This window comes from Typopeltis vanoorti, chromosome 13, assembly GCF_054136105.1.
Source record: "Typopeltis vanoorti isolate ZY-2024b chromosome 13, IOZ_Tvanoo_1.0, whole genome shotgun sequence".
Lineage (NCBI taxonomy): Eukaryota > Metazoa > Arthropoda > Arachnida > Uropygi > Thelyphonidae > Typopeltis > Typopeltis vanoorti.
In genome coordinates, this window is record NC_143561.1 from 821,041 (window position 1) to 838,218 (window position 17,178).

Genomic DNA, 17,178 nt, shown 5'->3' on the forward strand with positions numbered 1-17,178 from the left:
AAGTTACAAAGGCTGGTTTCATAAAAACAGAGATATTAAAAAAACAAATGAGAAAGATTATTTCATATCATTTTTGCCCCCTGAAAAATGAAATAAAAAGAAGATAATGAATTATCTGTTTGGGCAATAAAATATTCGAATATTTTTTAAAGTCTAGTTTGTTTTTTGCTTTACTCTCGATGTATTTGGTATTTCAATAATAAAACCATTTGAATAACTTGGCGATAGCCTTATTCGGATGCATCTGAGCATTATTGATTCAGTGCTAATGGTTGAGTAGTAAATATTTAAGTAATGATTACCTCGATTCTGGGAGAATAGTGGAATGTTGTCACTTCCAAGGAGTTCAGCTTGATTGTAACATTTATGGATCGGCATCTGATTTGAAAAAAAATAATAATAATATAAGACAGCTAATTTATTATGGGAAATGCAGTCCTAACATATCAACCGAATGTGCTGATTGAACCATATTGTTAAAATAATTATTATATTAAATAGTTATTACGCCTCTCCTACTCCATTTTCTGGAATAAAAAGGCGTTAGCTTATTTATATTATTTTATTTATAGCTATTACGTAGGATGAAATACGAAGCTTTGCCATTTCAAAGCATAACAAAAGCGATGTAACATATGGTAAATTGCAAACGAGTTTGATGTCCTGTAAATCACATTAAACACTCGAAGGCAGTTCAATTTCGAAGAATTGCGTATTACCAAAGAACCAGTCATTTATCTTAAAGATAATTTTAGCTCAAATATAGCATGTTCTGGGGACATAAAAAAAGAGAGCAAACATCAAAAATTAAACAATTAACCGAATCGTATCAGTTTTAGGCTTACTTTGAAGCAGTGTAATAAAAGATATTTCAGTACTGTCGTTCACTCAGGTGACGCAAACATTTTTAATTTAGGATTAGTTTTCATACCGAAAACGTGTCTTCAATTTATATCCAAACCATTGTCGTGTTAACGAAGAGCAAGAATTTTGAATAATTTTGAAAAAGAAGGATAATAAATAAAATACATATTTCGTCCCTTAATACAGATGGAGCGGCGATGATGCAGAAATTTGGACTTGAAAGCTCAGTTATTCTTTGCTCTTCCTTAATCATTCGATTCGATAACTTGTCTTCGGGAGGTTCAAGACAATTTAATTCCACTTTCCCGTGGTAGACTTTTACGCGGTAGACTAGTTTGATCCCCTACTGAAACCTCATCCCGTGCTTTTTTAGGTGTGAGATGATTATGGTCATATTTGGTTTTCAAAATTTGGTCTCCGTTTTCTCCTCTTCTCTTCCTTTACTCATGCAGTGAATCTTGCTGACGCGTGTCACAGAATTAAACAAGTACGGAATCTTTATATTCCAGGTCACAGCAATAAAGTGGTTTTTCCCACTTCTTCCACTAGATAGTAAACGAGACAGAATCTGTTAAAGCTGGAGATACTTCTCGATTAGCTGAAAAATAAACCAGTTGCTGGTGAGAACATCAGTGCGCAGAGTTCGGGAAATGTCGAGAATATGCTTGGATTGGAGACTCTCCCTTTGTAAAAAATATGTACACAAGTCTCACCTGTGTTGCATGTTAATTGAGTCGGAATACCAGAGAATCACGAAACCTTACCTACTAACTGGATTGTATAGCAGAAGTTACGGACCTGACTTAATAAATAATAGTATCAAAGTGTTCATATAATTCTCACAAACTTCAGTGGATGTATTGTTATTTGAAGTTAAAGATATCAAATAAAAGTTACTGAAATATACGAATGCTTCAAGAAATCAATAAAGATAGAATAGAAAATTTGAAAACTGTAGAGAAAAGGTTTTGAAAAAAATATAAAAAATCCCTTACATATAATTTAACATGTGTGGTGTCAATATATAATCGTGCCAATAGTGTTGCCATCAATGGTCTAGACCGAGAACTTTTCAGAGAACCCTCGTAATATCAGTTTCGTATTACCAGTTTCAGTCGTCTCAACCCAATTGTTCATCATCAGGCAACCTCAACTGGAATCCTATACGAGCATAGTTCATCCCACTTTCCTATTTACACGACGAATGATACCTTCGATAAGAATAGCTGAACGTGTGCTTTTGCCAGATTTCCTATTTCATGAAAAAAGTTACTAAACTTGAAATCTATCCGAAATGGTTTGCTGTGGGGTTAGGATTCCTTGTGTCACTTTATTTGCAGCCTTCACTGCTTTACTAATTCTGGTGAGTCTTATAACAATTTTCATTTTCTTTGTCAGAAATTTGACTAACTAGTCTACGTGCATCTTACAATGGATGGCTTGCTTCCTCTGATCAGATTTTATTACCAATGCTGGAGTACCCCAGGTCACTGTTCTTCCATCCACACACCTTGATTCTATCCAGGATCGGATTTGGTGTTTTTGGTAGTTTGGAGAATCACAAATAAACTCTCTCTATCTTGCTGATTATTTCCAATTAATTCATGATCAACGCTAATTTCTGTGTTATTGCTATTTAATACGTATTGATATCTGCAGCAATCTTCCAATGACAGGTCACCCCCAAATTCTTCTGTAATAATTTGCGAAGTAGGGAAAGCAGCCGCTCAACATTTATTCTCTTATTCTTTGGAACAATCTTCCTCATACTACCGTTTGTTCCAATGAATACATTACTGCCATGTGATGTATTTGTTAACTGGAACTGACGAAGTGTACATAAACGATGTATAACCCTATACGAAGAAAGTATTTTCTTTAAACATTAAAACTGTAAGATATACTCACTCTATCGTTCGGTATCCGCTGTCCTCGCAGATTTTCTAAATGTAGAGGAAAAAAAAACATTATAAACAATTTGATATAGTAAACATACACATATTTATTATTTTTATTTCTTATGGTGATTCAACGGACGTGAGCCCTTTTACGAGGAAGTACAGCACCACCTCAATTCCCCCTATTTTAATCCGGACTCGGATAAAATCCTATTTTATCCTAGCTGACAATTCAGACGTATGACTGCAGGTATCCGTATACTGACTCTATCCGTTCACGGGGCCAGTTTGACTGCTTGCGGGGTGAAAAATCCCAGTTAAACTGGGGAGAAAAACCCTGCTGTCCACCCCGGGCTAACTCGGCTATGGCTAAGAAAGATCCTTAAGCTCCTCTCGTCGTCAATGGGAATCGAATCTAGGACACTCCTTCCCCACGCATATGGTTGCGAAGTGCAAAGCCACTAGGCTAACCGCGCAGACGCAGATATTGATTTACGAATGCAGATAACTTAATTAACGTGCTCTAATATTTCGAAATTTTATTAAATTTACGTTATTTTTTTTTCTTAAATATAGCAGTAATACAAAGTGCACTGAACACGATTTCCTTTTTATGAAATGGCCACCACGCTCATCTGCACACACACACACATTTTATATATATATACACATATATGTGTATATATATATATATGTATATATATATATATATATATATATATATATATATATATATATATATATATATATACATATATATATATATATATATATATATATATACACATATATATATATATGTATATATATGTATATATATATATATATATACATATATATATATATATGTATACACACACACACACACATATATATATATATATATATATATATATATATATATATATATATATATATATATATATATATATATATATATATATATATATATATATATATATATATATAAATACACTCCTCTTATCCCTAGAGACTATATTTTATGTTCAGTTTTTTTAGTATCGTAATTTTGTATCCTTTACAATTTTAAGCGCAGTTCTTCAGATCTCCCTAGAAATAAGTACACAGACCAATCTCATAACCAAACTGAAGTCGATTTATGTGTGTGAACACAGATAAAAATAGCATGTTTATGAGAATAAAGAACGTTTGGAGTAAAGCTTCAAAGAGCATCTTCATTGCACTTCTTTGAAGCTCAACAACATGGGCTGCAAATCTTTCTAAATTTCGTCCACACTGTGCATCTCTTCGCACAAAACTTGGTGGTGAATTCCCCTGAGGGGCAGTTGAGTATTACCCTGCTGTCCCTCAGTGGAGTAAGATCCTCTTATCCACGTAACAAGACGGATAATGAGCAAAGCTGAAGGGAATCCTGTAGCAGTGAATTCTGCAGTTAAGAATTGGAGCAATTTTTCTCGACGAAGAACGAGTACCACCTGGAAGATGAAGTTCGCAGTTCTTTCAACTGGGGAAGTATTCTCATCCGCTTTTTAGCCGGAATACTACCGGCTAACTAGTGTGTGAAAACAGGCACATTACATGAAAAAAATTGTGAGAAGTAAAAGGGAGTGGGTGTATTTTTTTGTCAAGAGTACCCTTTGTTGACCATGTAGGGATTGATTGCTTTGAAAGTTGTTTTTTTTTAACCGTGAAATCTAATGTTAGCGGAATTCAATATATGCCATGCTTTCAAGTGATATTTTGGCATCAAGAGGTGCAATTCCCTTGGTAAATTTTGATAAATCATTGATTCCCATTATTTTATAAGGTAACACATTTGAAAAACTGGATAAAATCGAAAAGAAATTATGGGCATATGAATAATATAGAGCTAAAGGATCAACATAATAATAATAATAATAATAATAATAATAATAATAATAATAATAATAATAATAATAATAATAATAACAGGAAGTTATTATTTTCTTTTACAAATCACCAAAAACGGGTTTTAGAAAACTTATGCATTTAATTTGGAAAGAAAAATGCCCAGAATTTGCAATAACCGAACAACGACTTATGTACCAAAAGAAGTTCAATTCCTGCAAGAAAATATTTAATAAACTTGAGCTTCAATAAATAAATAACCGCAATAATAATTCATCAGGAGGTATCTGTACTCTTATTTAACTTCGAAATTTAACTCCTGATCATCAAGCTTAAGAACGAACCACATCAGAGAAAGACAGGCTTAAGTGAAGGCAGGAATATTGGAACATATCAACTCCATAAATGACCGCATAAAGTCCTACATAAATCTAAGGCAAAGATGTTCAAGTAGAAGCAAATGCTATGATAAAAAAAAAAATGCGACCAAAAGATGAAAGACAACAAATCTGCTCTTTTATAGCACACAGCTCATATCATTAAAATGAAGTCTCGCAGCAAACCTGAAGAGCAAATGCCGAAGTGCAATCTGCACCATGGAAAATCCGGATGGAAAGAAAAGTCAAGAAATTTGCGCTCATCAGAGCAACTTAAAGAGTCTTAAAGAAATACGGCAGAAAAATAATATCACAAAAAAACGAACACACACACGTATTCAAATAATTTGGATAAAGAAACAATTTTTGAAGTTACTGAAGAACGAAAGCAGGGAATTATTATTTTGGTTGTGTGCAATGTGGTTAACATATTTTCTAATAATAATAATAATAATAATAATTTTAACGCTTTGTTCATGTGTCCGTCGGATTTTAAGACGGCCGGAGTTGTACCGATTCACAAAAAAAAAAAAAACATAACTTCAAAAATTACAGATCAATCTCCCCTCTACCGTCTTTCCAAAATGTAGAGAAATTTGAAAAAATAGACTGATGGAAGTTTGAACAAAAACAACTTCGCTTCAAAGAATCAATTGGGTTCAGATAAACGTTTAGCACAGAACTTGCTTTACTGAACTTCACAAACACATGTTCTACGTACCTAGATAAATAATAAATTAACATTGGCAGTATTTCGAGATGTACACTAAGCTTTTGACATTGTACGAGGGTGGCCTGAAAAGGTCTCGGCCTCAACCATAGATTTCAAAACTATCGGCACGAATTTTTTGTACGTTGGTACATCTGTGATAAGCACCCATGTGAAATTGCAAGTCATTCTATCAAGTAGTTTGTTTTATTCAGCTCTCTGAAACAAACGTGTTGTCTGTATCCCTTTAAATGGATAACATTGAGTATCGTGCGGTTAGAAATTTTTTGTAAAAGAAGGTTTAACGCCAAAAGAAATTCATTCGAAGTTCATCAAAGTTTTGGGCACTCTTCTCCTTCGTGTTCGAGAATTAAGAAATAGGTTGCGTGTATAAACGTGGTCATACTAGCCATGAAGATGATCCACGTGAAGTACGTCCAAAAACTGTAACAACGCTAGAAATCTGCACGATATAGTATTGGTGACCGACGACTCAAATTGACGGAAATTTCTGAGACTATAGGCATTTCTAAAGAGGCATTTCAAAAGTTACAAAATATATCTTGTAGGATATATTTTGCATGAAGAATTGCAAAGGAAAAAGATTTGCGAAGACTGGTGCTGCGTTTGACTCACAGCAGATCAAAAAGCACTCACATGAAAATCTCTGAGTGCTTGGAGCGTTTAAAAAGAATGAGACTTGAATTCAACGTTACACACCAGAATCCAAACAGCAGTCAAAACAGTTGATACAAGCCGGCTGTTCAGCGTCAATGAATACAAATTCGGTTTCATCAGTAGGAAAGGTCGTGGCATGGGTGTTTGGTGAGGCTAAAGACATTTTGTTTATTAATTATCTAGAAAAGGATAACACAATAACCAGGAAATATTATTCCGATGTTTTAACAGACTAGACTAAAAAATTTCAGAGAAAAGATCCAGTTTGCAGAAGAAAAAAATTATCTTTCTTAAGGACAATGCACCCACCCACAAAGGTGTTTTGGCAATGGGAAAATTAAGAGATCTGCACTATGAATTGTTGGAACATCCACCCTATTTCGCAGATTTTGCTCCCTCTGGATTCCATCTCTTCCCAAAACTAAAATTCTTCCTCTCTGGTCAGTGTTTTTCTTCAAATACAACAAGCAAAATGAACTTCACCGCACAAATATTTTTGCATGATTGGAATTGCAGGACAAATTCAAATTGCAACTGTGCGGAATCAGAAAACGTTTATTGTTAAACGTTAAAAGGTGGGATTTAAAATTGAGAGTAATTTAAGCTGGAAACCGATGCCGTTAATAAAGTAAGGAGTAGATTAAACAGACTTTACCACATAAACAGAGTCTTAAATTTAAATATGTTAATCAATATATTCTGCCTGGATTCAAAGCACGCTACAATATGGCATTTTAAGGTCGGTAGTAATTTATCGCACAACGATGGAACCACTCAAATTCTGAGTCAAAAGTTTTGACTCAGAATGAAGTAATTCAAATCTAAACTAGAAACAAATACAAGGATACTGCAATGCGTAATAAATACACCATAGTAAACGTACTATTAATTAGATAATTATACGCTTATAGGGAGCTGCTATTCATAAAAAACGATGACTAATACTTAAATATCAAACAAGATGCTTTCCTTAGTAGACACAAGGGCCTAAAACATGTAGTTCCTAAAGCAAATAAAGAAGTAACTGGTAGAGCCCCTGCAACTAATGGCTCATGCAAAAAGTTAAGCAGGTTTGAGCGCGGTTAGTAGTTGGAAGTGGTTCAATCGTTCGATGCTGTTGGCACACTCTCCCTCGATGAGTCTTTCGACTAACTGGAGGTGTCACGTAATAATAATAATAATAAATATTATATTTATTTAGCGCCAACACACAACCTTTGACAATAAGAAATGAAACTAACCCAAGCAAATACAAAACTCTAGGGAAAGATATTATTTTCACACAGAAATGAGGAAGCCCTGTTCAAAATAATTGTATAAATGATTGATTTTTGATATATCTGTATCAAAAAGAAAGATCCAGGTTGATGTGTAAAATGTAAAAAAAAAAAATTAAATACTATTTAACTCCTTTTTTTTAATGGTTTCAAGAGTTTTTTGTTCCAAAATCTAATTAATGTTATGGAACTTTCCATGTACATATTAGCATGTCTTCTGTTAGCATGCCTTACATAACTTTATCCATTTCGTAACCTAGACGAGCTGTTGCTCTTAGGTTACGCATATGATTATTTAAAATGCTCTACTATAGTATGCCGCTTGCAATAAAAAAATATCTATCCATCTAAAAAATAGATAAAAATCTATTATATCTATCCATCTAAAAAGAAGAATATCTCATAAAAACAAACAATGCAAAAATATTTCTCTGGAATTATTTGAAGCATTTTCCATTCATCTGCTTACCTTTGGTATCTTCTTGATATTTTTGGATTCAACATCGTACGAAACGCCTCTAGAATTGGAGAAGATATGCAATCAATACTTTAATTTCTATTTTATTGATAATTTAATTAAAATTATTACTTTAGAAAAAGTCTTATTCACTATGTTATTTTTGGAAAAGCATGATCATCTCTCTCTGGTTTCGGACACAAGAGTAGATGGAGGATTTGAAACAGGAAGTGATCACCATTTCATTTTGAACAGGTTAAAGTTGACTATTATAATGAACATGAAACTGAATAAAAATCAAGCGGGCTATTCTTTTACAGTCCCTTTGAAGTACTATTTACCAGACTGCAGAAGGTTGCGAATGAGTGGGTGAAAGTTCATCTACAGGAGCGAAACATGAGTCAAGAGAAGATCTCTCATCCATAGGGTATTGAAGAGAGACATGAAAAAAGGTGCAAGTCTTTCGAGCAATGTTTTTTTTTTGTTATTTTTAAAGGGGGCTTTTTAAGGATAATCTAGTTTAACTGGTATGTTTAAATTTCTTTTCATTACTGGTGATGCTGGGAGATTTACACAGCAGTAAAATGAGCGTTGATGGTGAAAGTGCACGTTGACTGTGAATACAAGCACGCACGCTCAAACACACGAGTATCGAGGCTCCTATCCATGTGTGACCTTTAACGTTTCTTCTGCATATTGCTGCTCCGTCTCGTTACACATACGATTCAAGAGAGTAAGTGCTAGATGAATCCAACTACTTTGAATTCAGTTGGCAAGCCGTCTCCCTTGTTACCGTAAGTTATGGCCCTGTGTAGTATCTGGGGGGAGGAGGGGGAGTCGGTCTTCGGGACCGCTTTACTACTTTATCCTCAGATGGCGAAGACCTCTTTCCTACTCAAATAAGTTGTGGTGAGCATCTGTTTCCTTTCTCTCGACATTGCACGTGTGAAGAGAGAGAGAGAGAGAGAGAACAGAAACTGGAGATACACATATCTGGAAACAGTCCAGCCAAGATAGTAAGACCATACGACTTCAATGTTTTCGTAACACCTTTGTTTGACACTTGTCCTCTTCAGTTGACACTCGTATTTGGTAAAAGCTAGCCAGTTGACATAATGCAGTAGGGTCGGGCAGATCATTCGAAGTTGATCAACATGGGCATAGGAAATGATGAAACGGAGTTGAAAAAAGGTGCAATTTTAGGGTATCCAGGAAACTGCTGATATTTTAAGTTCTTAGCGATGTGCTGCCGTTAAGATGTATCACACATTTAAATACACGTAGAGAACAGCTGCTTCCTGCCAACTATGCACGAACACATCTCATAGATGCTCGTAATGGACACACGTTAGTAGTAGGGATGGCACTAGTGACCAGATCAAGATAAGATAAGATAAGGAATAGTGACGTGATCGGTTGTTTATTTGATGACGTAATTGTGTGTGACGTCATGAGTTTGTAATGTTTGGAATTTCCCTGGGGGCATATGTATCAGTTCTTGTGTTTGGGTTTGCGTATGAAAATATGGGTGCTAATGATTCGTGTTGTGATTTGTATTGCACTTCTGACCAAATCAAGAACAAGATAAGATAAGGGATCGTGTGGTGGGTGTGTGCTGTTATCAGATGTAAATAAGTGATGTTATTGTTTTGAATGGAAAAAGGAAACATAGTAGTGGATAAGGAATATGTCGTGATTGGTGAGACACTTCTGACAAGATCAAGATCAAGATAAGATAAGGAATCGTTACGTGGATGTGTGTTATTATAGAGTTTGGAATGTTCGGAATTTCGCTGGACTCTCGTCTGTCAGGGACATAACGTTGTGTGTTTGCTTCACTTATTGCATTGTGGGTAATATTTAGAGATAAGAATCATGATGTCATGAGTTTGGAAATTTCTGGGGAACATATGTCTGTCTGTGATATCACATGGTGTTTTGGTTTGGCTATGGAATTGTCGGAGATGTTTTTGAGATAAGATATCTTGGAATTTTCCCAGGGTCACACACATCCATCATTATCATCATGTTTTGTGTTTGGTTGTCTGTAGATGGGTGTACTAATTTTCCAATACATTTTGGGGTATTTCTTTCCTTTTAAAGGGTGGGAATTCTTAGAGTAGAGTCGTGATGGCGGCAGTGTTTAGGCTTTTCTGAATAATTTAATTATATGCTGGTATCCCTCAAACACACATTAGAGATGAAAAGTCGCTAAGGTATCCATGTTGATACTCTAATATGTACCCTATGATTTTTCTGATGAAAAAAAAAACTATTCAGTATTAGAAATACTCTTACCAAAACCTATGAGCAGTGATTATTGATATTTCAATTATCAATTGTTATGTTTAAGTTAAAAAAAAATTAACTTACATTTCTTTCCAGAATGGGAACATCTTGGTACTATGTAGGTTTTCTGAATATTCCAAATTGTTGATTTTTAACATATATTCACAGCACAGAACACAAACACAAGTCTGAAAATGCAGCTGACTTTTTCATTATAGGTTACCGGGGCTAACATATATTCACAGCACCTGTCTTTTGCTGACTAATATATCCGCCAGCGATCGGTAATTGTTGTGGCTACTCGTGAACTTTTCTGACTGGTGAGGATTGGGATTCTCCTGGTCTTACTTGAGGGTTTGATAATACTTCCCACACGACATTCCGAATGTCACCTTTTCCGTGACTCATGTTCTCCCTTTAATGTTTTGTGTTGTATTATCAGCTCGGAGAAGTATGATGTTTTTCTAGTGTAAAATTCTTATGACACATATCCTAAAATTATTCATTCCTGATTAAGGATTTTATGAACTAATTGTTTTCAAGTAGATGGCTTGTTTGATTACATTTTGTGTAGCTAGGAAACTGGAATATATTTCAAATGAATATTAGCTCTGAAATATACACTTTATTAATTTCTATGCTACCTTTCATTTGACTGTACTATTACTAACAAACTATGTTTACGGAATCTAACATACAGAAATTAAATGAAGTTATAAACACATTATTTTTTTTTAATTCTTCTGATTTAACATTTGCGCTGATGTTCATACTGTATGATTTCCCACTGGTGCTTACATATAATTCATGTGATTTTTCCCGATGTGACATTTCAAAACAAGTTGAACTATGGTTTTTGCATAATTCAAATATGCAAAACTCATTTCTATTAGTCGCTATTGAGTGCTGTCCTGTCAACCCGATATTTTTTTTCACAGTAGGGATAATTATATATAAATATTTTAACACAATTATTATATTAGATATTCTTTCCGATACAGATATTTATAATCATAACAAACAAGAAATTCATCATACTTTCAAAGATTCGAAATTCATGCATATATTGTTTTCATCATTTCGTATCATTTGAATGAAGAATGGGTCTGGCTATTAATGCGTTAATGTTTTTTGACTTTTGTCTTCCAATGGGAGTGTTTTTTGATATATGCATGTTGATTCACTTGTTATCTGCATGATACGATACATTTTTATTTATACAACAAACGTTTTAAGTTACTTGATGGGTTAAAATGTCTAATGTCCCTTTGTAAATAACCAAATTCTAACAGTCGTACTTTAAGTAAGATTATTTTTTCTAGCCTATTGGAGGTATCTACATATATAATAAATAAATTGTCACTTTTCAGATGAAAAATGTTCTGCACTAAAATTCTGGCTATTAATTTAATACGCATTTCCTTTTGCTTCTAAGAGTTGACACAGTCTCACTGAGTAGATTTTCAAAAAAAATGTCCCTCTGGTTAGTTTGTAGCATGAAATTTTACAAGGAGAAAAAATGTTATGGTTTTACTTAAATTTGTATAACACATCAACGACACCCAATTTGTTCATTTAAATTTACAAATTTTATTTAAATGAAATATTATTTACAAATTGTATTTACTGAACCTAACATACAGAAAAAAAATAAAAGTGAAAAATACAACCAATTTTTTTGTTCCTTAATCTTCTTATTGTTAAATTTGCACTGTTGTTGAAAGGTTCTTCTCTTGCTTGTGGAATTGCCATCATGTGGTTTTTGACAATAACTCTCATCTGAAAATTAATTTTTCATTTGGTGATCGTTGGGAATCCATTACTGTAGTAAAATTAAGGGTTGCATGTTTATTTTTTTGGAAAACAATGCATATATTTCTGAGCAATATTAAAAGCACAGAATCTTTCGTTATTTTTCCAAAAGCATTTAAAAGTACACTTTATGTTTTCACGTTTTGGGCATCCAATTTCATTTAATTCAAGAACAGGCCTCCTATTAACCTCGTTAATGTTTTTGATTTTTCTCTTCCTTTGGCGAGTAATATTTGATATTTGCATGTTGATTCTCTCATCCAATTTCTTAGTTTGTCCAAAGATAGTGAACCAATTTCCCATTTCAGATGATTATATTTTATTAACCAAGAATTCTGTTTTTTAACTCATTCAGGTAATTCTTTCCAACTACAAGGTGATTTTATCAATGCATATCTTACAATAATTCTATCAGAAATAAAATTTTCTTTAGGAAATAAATTTGAAATCTTATTCAAAAGAAATTGACAATCTATTATAGCAATGATAACCAAAAATTCGTATTTTTCACCCACTATCAATTTTTCATATTCGTTTTCCTTCAGTCTTCTTCTTCTTCTTAGATTACTTCATATGGAACCACAAATAAATAGTTATTTATTATTATTATTATTATTATTATTATTATTATTATTATTATTATTATTATTATTATTATTATTATTTCACTGATTATTAGCTCTGGTCTTATATTTTATGTTAATTTTCTGTTTCAAATTTCTAAAAAATTAAAACTTTTCTCAAAGAATTCTTTCAAAGAATTTTGTGGCTCTCCCGTTATTTTTACATTACCAAACACAAACACAAAACAGCAGCTGCAGTGGATGAACGATTACCATAAGTCCAAAGTCACTCAACTCTATTGCTTTTTCTTATAGTATTGTTTACCCTTACTATATGATATACCCTGACCATTCATTCAAAAATGAACCTTTTGCACAGATGACTCAATGACATGTTTTCGCATACTGTTGGTGTGTTTTTATCTTACTTTGTGTGGGAAAAGGTAAAATTTGTATATATGTTATCTGGAGAGTACAAACATTTTTTCTATACCAAACTTTAAGAGTTTAAGTGGTTTGGGGTTAATGATCTGCTAACTCTCTGTAAAACAACCAAATTCTAACAGTTCGGATTTTCGATTATGTGAACGAATTGTTTTCAGATAACTGAAATAATATCAATAGATAGCATTAGACAATTTCTAAAATAATCAATACATGGATATCAGTTTTCAACACTTTTTTCCCATTCCTGGCATTAATTTCACAGTAGTGATTTTTTTAAAAAATAATTAAACAGAATTGCATTAAAGTATAAAGTTGTGGATTTAAATATCAATTTCTTTCTAATCAGAATAACTGAGTAAAAAATTCACTGTGAAAAAACACAAATAAAAGCACACATCTTTGTTCATTTAAGTTTACAAATGCATATTTTATTTTGCTGAAATACTATTTCCAAGTATAATATTTCACAATATTTCACAATATTTAGTTTACATTCTTAACATTTTCCAAAGAATTCAATGAATTAAAATTTTTGTTACTCACTGTTTCTTGGGTACATTACATCAAAATAGCTGGTCATGCAAAAGAGATTTTAAATCAGATACCATGGTAATCACACCTCCATACATTTGATATTGTGTCAGTCTGGAAATAACACCATGCATCCCTAAACACTCTGTGTATTCTTTTGTCACCAAATATACACAAACAGTTTTTTGTAAAATGTTTGTAAATGTCCCAAAATAAAGAATCTTTATCGAATTGGATAAACTCTTGAAAGTCTAATTTTACCATTGATTAATTTATATGATTAGCGATAATTTTCCCAATGATATGAATAGATGGTAATTCAGTTTCCAAAAATAGTAAATGATTATCAATGTCATACATTTCTGGTGAAAATCTCTCATTTCTTCACAACTAATAGAAAAAACCTTACTTTCATCAGCTCCTGTATCATCAAGTATTAGTTCCTTGTGTTGGCATTTCAGAATATAACACTCACTGAGGTCCATTTTGTAGTCAACTCTTCTTTTCAAGTAGCCGAGGATATCAGACCACTTGCTGCACAACCATTCCCAAGTGGTCCTGGATGAATACATCACAATGTATGTGTCTTCTAAAATAATAATTGGTTTCCATCCTTTTAGAACTATGTGAAAGTTTTGTCTTGTGCTATTTTCCTGAAGAAAGAAAATTTCAATGACATTTGTGGCTTACCCATTATTTTACTTTACTTTCCTGGATACAAAACAACACAACACAATACAATACCTGCACTGGATGAACGAACTGCCATAACTGCAAAGACACTTGTCTCATTTCTTTTCCCTTATAGTACTGTTTATATGAGCCTTAACCCTGACCATTCCTTCCAAAATAAAACTTTTATGCAGATGATTCACGGACATGTTTCTACATGTTGTTGAATATGATGTTGATGTGAGATTATCTTACTTTGAGACATCATAGGGCAAATCTTATCTCTGTGGCTCGAAGGATATTCTATATTATTTGTCCTTATTATGTTAAGTATTTTATCCTCAAAAAGCATTTTTGATGTTAGACCATGTGACTATTTCTCTCACTCATATGTCCAAAATTGTTGGGATGGAGAAAAAATAGCATTAGGTGGTGGACAAAAGGTCATAAAGAGGGTGAGAGAGGTCTTCCATGCAATGTTACCCCCACCTCACCTCCTAACCCCATCATCCCCTTCTCCTCCAGAAGATGTCTGCTCAGCCTAGTGGAGATAAGCAAGCTCATCATATGCATATATCTTTTAGTGATGTCACCCCTCCAACTAATACTGATAACTTTGAAGGAAAAAGAAAACTTTTGTATTAGGTAGAAGTGAAAGGATAGTCAAGAGGGTGACACAGGTTTTCCCTGCAATACTCCCCTTCACCCCCCACTCTTCTCGCTCTCTTACCCAGAAAATATCTGCTTAGGCTAGTGGAGATGAGCGAGCTCATCCTTTGGAAGAAAAAAAATAGATTGTATTTTTCAATTTATTTAATGTGAAATAAAAATGTGTAAATTTAAGTGAATAAATTGGGTGTCGTTGATGTGTCATACAAATTTAAGTAAGATCATAACTTTTTTTCTCCTTGTAAAATTTCATGCCACAAACCAGAGACTTTTTTTTGAAAATCCACTCAGTGAAACTGTGTCAACTCTCGGAAGCAAAAGGAAATGGGTAGTAAATTAATAGCCAGAATTTTAGTGCAGAATATTTTTCACCTAAAAAGTGTCAATTTATTTATTATATATGTAGATACCTCCAATAGACTAGAAAAAACAATCGCACATAAAGTATGACTGTTAGAATTTGGTTATTTACAAAGTGACATTAGATATTTCAACCCATCCAGTTACAAAACTCTTATAACGTTTGTTGTATAAATAAAAAGGTATCGTATCATGCAGATAACAAGTGAATCAACATGCATATAGCAAAAAATACTCCCCATCGGAAGAGAACATTCAAAAAACATTAATGAACTTAATAGCCAGACCCATTCTTCATTCAAATGATACCAAATGATGAAAACAATATATGCATGAACTTCAAAACTTTGAAAGGGTGACGAACTTCTTGTTTTTTGTGATCATAAATATTTGTATTAGTAAGAATATCTAGTATAATAATTGTGTTATATATATATATTTATATGAATATCCCTACTATGAAAAAAATATCGAGCTGAGAGGACAACTACTATAAGAATTCCAACCCTTTAACAGGAAAGACATACCCCAAAGTGTATTGGAAAATTAGTACCCATCTATAGACAACCAAACACAAAACATGATAACAATTACGGATGTGTGTCACCCTGCGAAATTTCCGAGATATCTTATCTCAAGGGCCTGTGTAGCTCAGTGGATGTGGCGTTTGCACACCATCGCGCTAGGCCGCACGAAAGAAGTCTTGGTTTCGAGTCTAGTCGGCGACTAGAGGAAATTTTTCTAAGCCTTTTTTCGACCGGTTCCCGAGTTAGTCGATCTCTGGCACGGGCAAGAAGGTTTTTCCTCCCGGAAACTCGGGTTTTTCGTCCTGTAAACTCAAGAAAATCGACCGTAGAACCCACATTATTTCAGACATTAAATATATTGTGTTAGGGTTATAGACCACGAGATGGCGGCACATTTGAGCAGTCTCTCTTCACTGCATACCGCTTAATTAGTGATAGCCTTGGGCCATCTATCTCTGATTGGGTACCAGTGGAGATTGAACTGCCCACTCAGTCTCCAAAAGTTAGATAGGGCTAAAATGGCCTCGCCTACTCCCGTATATACGGGAATAAAAAGGCGTTAGCTGATTTTTTTTTTCTTATCTCAAAAACATCGCCGACAATTCCATAGCCAAACCAAAACTCCCTGTGATATCACAGAGAGACATATGTTCCAAGAAATTTCCAAACACATGACATCATGATTCTTATCTCTAAATGAAACCCACAATATTAAGCTAACCAAACACACCACGTGATGTCCCTGACAAATGAAGGCCCCAGCGAAATTCCAAACATTCCAAACTCTATAATAACACACATCCACGTCACAATTCCTTATCTTGATTTTGATCTGGTCAGAAGTGTCCAACCAATCACGACATGATTCCTTATCCACTAATATATCTCCCTTTTCCATTCAAAACAATAATGTCACTTATTTACAACTAACAAATGACGTCACTTATCTACATCTGATAAGTGACGTCATTTGTGATAAGGTCACTAGTGCCACCCCTACTACTAACGTTCTTCCATGTTACAGGTAAATATCAGCATTCATCTAAATCATCTAAAATGCCACGAGATTCCAAAGAATCTCGTTTCTTCTGAAATGTCACTTGGATGGGTAAAGGAATTTAAGAAAAAATTCTGGGAAGAGCACTCACCATCTCTGGTCTGCAGAAACAGTCAGGCAGGGTTGTGGTATCGGGGATG